We start from the raw sequence: 7,038 nt of genomic DNA on the forward strand, positions 1-7,038 counted from the left end.
GTATTAATATTCTTGTAGCAATTAACATAAATATTTTTTAATATTATCTCTGCTAATAATTATTTGACATAAAATTGCCACATTTAGCACAAATACACATTGGAAGGTGAAAACGTACACATCGAAACGAATATTTTGAAATTTTTATTTAAAATTTCATTAATTAAAAGTCGATGAAAGTATGCTCTGCCGCTATATCTCCTTCAAATACCATTGCGCAAAACAGATTTTTATGTCATTGCCATTCTTCAAAGTAATTATCTTCTAAAGGATACCCATTTATTTGAGTATTATTATTATTGAATTATCAAGTGTCTAATCCCATGAATATCTGTCATTAATCAAAATCAATGAAGATTTCTATAAATTATCAGCAAGTTTACATGAGAAATTATTGAATTCAAAAGACATTGCAAAATTAGAAGATAAACATTAAAGATACTTTCCTTTTTAACAGCTCTAGAAATTCATGGGACTTGACTTCATTAGAAGGAGTTGTATACAAAATAAAAAAATAAAAAACTGAGATTTAAATGTGTGGCTTTAATATACTATAATTTCATGCTTAAAAATGCATTGTTAAAATCATGAAGTTATGTACAAGAGATTTGTTTGAAATTAAACATTGCTAGCAGCCTACTCAAACTACACAATCGTCAAGATTAAATTAGATGAATAACCATTTCTCTATTAATTTAATTTAAATCAAGAAACCCTTCAGATAAGATTGCTCCAAAAGCTAGCCAATAATAATGGAAATTTGTGGCCCCAGTGCAGTGTGAACCTTATGAGCTCCGTTTTGAATAATTGGCCAATTTTGTTTCACATTTCAATGCATTTTCAGCTTTATCAATCTGTCGATACATCAAAGATTTATTTTAGCTTTTTTTTTTCATTCTAGTTATTATGTAAAAAAATATATTTTTAATGTTATGGGAAAAAATAACTGAAGCAATAAAACTCTTGAAAAATTAACCATAATTATTAATTAATAATTTTCTTATTCACAAATAAAAGCATTTAATTATTATGGCATAAAGAAATAAGGAATCTCAAACAAATACAACATTAAAATTTTTATTTTACAAGGCTTGTCATGTGGTAGATATAACAGCTAATTTAAAGATGCTTTAATTCAAATTAATTAATGTTCTAAGGTAAATATAAGTATCGAATTATATTCGAATTTTTTTAATAATTGCGTCATTTAATAATGGATATATTGATAACATTTAATTTATAATTCAAAAAAATCACCGTAGTTATAATCTATACTTATAATAAAGCTCAATGTGTGTGTGTGTGTGTGTGTGTTGGCGCTCTACAGGCCAGACCGTTTGACATACAGCTACCAAATTTGGTACATGTATACCTTGGAGGTTGGGAATGTGCACCTGGGGTTTCTTTTTTCGAATTTTTAATTAGAATTTTAATTATTAATTAAAAACTAACTTTCCCGCCAAAAAAATCTTCCATTTTCCCCACCGCCAACTTTCCCGCCAAAAAAATCTTCCATTTTGCCCACCGCCAAACGAGAAAGGCTTCAGTATTTTTTTCTCCCAACAGTAATGAGGCTAGGGTTAAAATTTTTCGGCGGATTATTTCAATCGATTCTGTTTATTTTCTTAATGCTTGATGCATTTAAAATTAAACATTGTTAATGAATCGATCTTTCAGATTCATTCTGAAGTACTTTTGAATTAAAATAAAATAGAATAAAGGAAATTAAAAATTTCTAATCCGCATAGCGTTACCCCAACTGGCGTAGAAAAAATCACGTATTTGCGTTACGTAACCGGCGAAGAAAATTCACGCATGCGCATTCTGTTCTGACTGTTGCCATGACAACCGTTATCAATGGATGATTTAAATTATTTTTGGGTTAGTTGCATGCTTTTGTTAGTAAATTGTATTTATGTTAGTTATATATTTTTTGTATATGCTTATAGTTTTAAGTCCATCGTTTTTTAAGTAGTTTTTTTAAAACCTGTTTTCAACCGTTTATTTTAAACGATTCGTTTTATTTTCTTAGTGTTTGATGCATTTAAATTTAAACATTGTTAATGAATCGATCTGCTCATAATGAATCTAAGAAAATTTTGTTGACCAACTCTTGAGATATTACATAAATTAAAAAAGATATTCTTCAGTGCCCATAAAGTTTAAACGCTGAGTGACTCTATTTTCAGTAATCAGATTATAAAAAAAAATGATTTGTTTCAGTAAAAAATATTATTATATTAATTGAAGATTAATTCTTTCCACTTTAATTTAAAGCATAAATTCTACGGGTGCTAACAGAAAATGAGAGAGATACATATTACGTTATGACTGAAGGCCTTTATAATATTATGAATGAATTATATGATAATCAAAATTTGAAGTTTTAAAATATTTTGATGAAGTAGCTATTAAAGTAGAAATTGCATAAAATATTTAATTATTAAAATTTTAACGAACATTAAGATTGGCGAACCGGCTGGTCGCCAAAGGCGGCTAGTACTTATAATAAAGCTCAATGTGTGTGTGTGTGTGTTGGCGCTCTACAGGCCAGGTCATTTGACATACAGCTACCAAATTTGGTACATGTATACCTTAGAGGTCGGGAATGTGCACCTGGAATCCCTTTTTTTGAAATTTTAATTAGAATTTTAATTATTAATTAAAAACTAACTTTCCCGCCAAAAAAATCTTCCATTTTCCCCACCGCCAACTTTTCCGCCAAAATAATCTTCTGTTTTCCCCAACGCCAAATGATTTAGGCTTTAGTTCTTTTTTTCTCCCAACAGTCATGAGGCTAGGGTTAAGATTTTTCGGCGGATTATTTCAAACGATTCTGTTTATTTTCTTAATGTTTTATGCATTTAAAATGAAACATTGTTAATTAATCCATGTTTCAGATTCAATCTGAAGTACTTTTGAATTAAAATAACACAGAATAAAGGAAATTAAAAATGTATAATCTGCATAGCGTTACCCCAACTGGCGTAGAAAAATTCACGCATTTGCGTTACCGTAAAAGGCGAAGAAAATTCACGCATGCGCACTGTGTTCTGATTGTTGGCATGGCAACCATTAACAACGGACGATTTAATTTACTTTTAGGTTAGTTGTATGCTTTTGTAAGTAAATTGTATTTATGTTAGTTATATATTTTTTTGTATATGCTTATAGTTTTAAGTACATCGTTTTTTAAGTAGTTTTTTTAAACCTGTTTTCGACCGATTATTTTAAACGATTCATTTTATTTTCTTAGTGTTTGGTGCATTTAAAATGAAACATTGTTAATGAATCGATCCGTTCATGATGAATCTGAGAAAATTTTGTTGACAAATTCTTGAGATATTATATAAATTAAGAAAGATATTCTTTAGTGCCCATAAAGTTTAAACGCTCAGTGACTGTATTATCAGTAATCATATTATTAAAAAAATGCTTTGTTTCAGTAAAAAATATTATTATATTAATTGCATATTAATCCTTTACACTTTAATTTAAAGCATAAATTCTACGAGGGGTAACAGAAAATTAGAGAGCTACATATCACGTTATGACTGAAGGCCTTTATAATATTATGAGTGAATTATATGACTATCAAAATTTGAAGTTTTAAAATATTTTGCTGAAGAATCTATTAAAGTTGGAATTGCATAAAATATTTAATTATTAAAATTTTAATGAACATTAAGATTGGCGAACCGGCTGGTCGCCAAAGGCGGCTAGTACCTTATAAATTAAAGAAATTGTTTTTTTATGAATTTATTTATTTTGCAACTAGGCTAATAACATTTTTTAATCGACCAGCCAGTGGCCTCCATCAGCCATGGTTATATTCTATGGTAAATATAAGTAGTGAATTATATTTTAATTTTTTTAATAATGACGTTATTTAATAATGAATATATTTTGTAACATTTAATTTATAACTAAAAAAATGCATGGTAGTTATAATATTTTATAAACTACAGAAATTGTATTTATTTTTGAATTTATTTATTTGGATTCGATTTGGCAATTGGACAAATAACATTTTTTAATCGACCAGCCAGCGGCTTCCACTAGCCATACAACCCTCGGTAGTTCCCTAGTCAGAAAAGTGCCACTGGCACTTGGAACACATGAAAAATTATGAACGCACCTTCTTTTCCTCTTCCGTTCATTGAAAGGAACACTTTCTTCCAGAAGGTGTTTCAAACTGATCCGTTATCTCGCTTGGACATTCTATTCTAAATGGAAATCTATTGTTGTCAGAACAATGTAAAGCATGCCAATTGATTAGCAAGTGGTTTGAATTTGGAGCGGAAAAAAATGGAAATGGAATTTTGTTACAAAGCACAGTAAATCTTCGATTTACCAGATTTACTGAGGAGAAAGATTGTCTTTAAAATGTGCGTGAAATTGTGAATTGTTTTATATTTAAAAATTAACCATTATACTTGTATTGCATAATTTAACTGCTGCACATCTCTACTAATAATAAAGAAAAATAAGTGTGTGTGTTGAAGTTTTACAGATCACAAAGTTTGAAATAGAGCTATCATATTTGGCATAGACATACTTTAAAGTTTAAAAATGTACACTCAAAGATTTTTTTTAATTTTAATTAATTAAAAATAAAGTGAGAATTTTATGTTTACCCGTGATAACTTCCGAAGACAGGATAAAACAAACAAATAAGTAATACGCCATTTTAAAATTTAATAAATTTTAATTTTAAAGATATTAATTTATCAGTGATTCTTTTTTCCCCGATTTTTTGCAATTTTTTTAAACATTCTTTGCGTAATTTTCAGTAATATTTCTCATTGTTGCAACGAAATTCAAATCGCATGTATCGTCTTATCAGAATTTTTAATATCTTTATTTTTTCTACTTTTGAAAGGCTAGAAAAGAAAGATTATTTTAACTGCTTGCGCAATTTGCAAGAGGAACCTTAAATTGAAGTTGAATTATAACTAAAGACAAAGTGGAAATTTAAAAGTCTAAAAAGACTTTTAAGTTTTTTATGCCTCAATGATGTCATGGAACTCTAATACGTTTCTTAGTTAAGTTCATGCAAACAATAAAGAGATATAAAACTATCAAAATAATATGGTTTTAATATTTATCACAATTTGATGTCTAAAATATTTTGTTGTGGAGAAATTAAAGAGCATCAAATTATATATAAAAGTTTTAATTTTCTTTTCGCCACAAAATACCATCGAGCTTAGAATCTTTTGGATTCCCTCTCAGTTGAATGGGTATACATGAGAAGTTTTATTGAAGAAAAAAATACGTTGAAGTTTACATAAATACACAAATATCACTGCAACAACTATGCAAAAAACACAAAACAATTATGAGAAAAGGGAGTATTTGATGGGGAAAATAAGTTTTGGATTTTTATGCTTCGAAAAGGCTTGTATTAGAAAATCGGCGAAACAAATTATTTTGAATTTGGAACTGAGTAAACCAGATCTTCATTATCCTGGTGAAACTGCACGAAGTTTCTGGTTTTGATTTTGGACATTTAGTTTATCATCACAATGCTCCATTTGATTCTTTCGAGATCATAATTGCGTTTATAATGGTGAAGAGATGCTGTGAAAAGGCAGTTAGTGGCATAATGGAGTGATCATGCACTTCCTCGCTTCCATAGTGGTCCGAATCTTTGACATGGAATCGCTTGAAGTATGAAGGGAATGGGCCATGATCGGTTACAAAGATTATATCTTGCCCGCTTTATGGTGCTAAGCAAGACTTTGGGACTGATTTGGTACAAATTTCTTCCAATTCTGCCATTGTACCATTCTTCTTGCCATCGCTGTATGCTCGATTTATTTAGTGTATTTTTAAAGAAGCTTCTTAGAGCTGAATATGGACCGAAGAGCCTGTAGAAATGGCTTGCTTGACTGAGGAATTTGCTTCCTCTTTGCCCTTGTGGTCCACACTTTAATCCTCCCTAAATATGTAGAGGACTGACTATATTTCTTGTGGTATTAGGTCGAGGATGAAGATTAGCGGACAGTCTTTAAGCTCGACTTGCTCATGTATTTACAAGCTTCCTTAATGGCTAGCAGCTCAGCTGAAAAACAAAATTCTTTTCGTTCAGTTTCCGAGCCACTGTTGGATTAGTTAATTTTGAAAGACGCAGAAAGCTGCCAGTTTATTCCTCAATTTTGGAATCATCTGTATAAATATCGGTATGGTTTGAAGGTTGGAATTCTTATTTGATGGGAACTCTGTCTACAAGAAGGAAATATGGACTTTTGTATGGGGGCATTCAGTTTCAAATTTCTCAGGGTGGAATGTTAAATTCTAGAAACACACGAGGTTTAACTGAAATTTCAATATATGTATATTTATTAGCATTAATTTCAACTTCGAGCGTAAACTGTATTTTATAAAAATCTAGTCACTTTAGTTGACCAGCTGATCGTTTAAAATTAATGCTCGATAAAAAAAAAAAAAAAAAAAAAAAAAAAAAAAAAAAAACTTTATTTAAGTATTTTATGTGTATTGATGGTTTCTTCGACAGAATATTTTTAAATTAATAATTTTGATAAACATAGCACGTTCACTGTTTAATCCCATGCTATTCATTGAACTAAAAAGGAATAAAGTATTATTTCTAATTTTCCCATATCTCCCCTGAAATTTGAGCTTTTATTTAGAATTGAACTACTTCTGAAATTAAACTTTATTTCTAAATACAAGAAAAGTTCTAAAATTTATCAGAAACGAACTTTAAACAGAAACTTACTTAATATTGGGAAAATAAACCGTATCATTATATCTTTATTAACAATAAAAAATTTCTGGATAAATTTAAGTAACAACGATGAAAACCACTTGAGTTTCATGTCCATAATGAAATAAAATAAATTTTAATAAAATAAAAGTTGTAAAATAAAATTAAAATTAGTTTTAAAAATTTATTAAAAAATAAACCAAAATTGTATCTTAACAAAATGTATCTTTAAAGAAGAAAAGTGATTATTAAAAAAAAGTGATTTTAAAGTGAAGTAAAAATCATTTTGTTCACTTAAAGTGAAG

This window comes from Argiope bruennichi, chromosome 2 (genome assembly GCF_947563725.1).
Source record: "Argiope bruennichi chromosome 2, qqArgBrue1.1, whole genome shotgun sequence".
NCBI classification, from domain to species: Eukaryota; Metazoa; Arthropoda; class Arachnida; order Araneae; family Araneidae; genus Argiope; species Argiope bruennichi.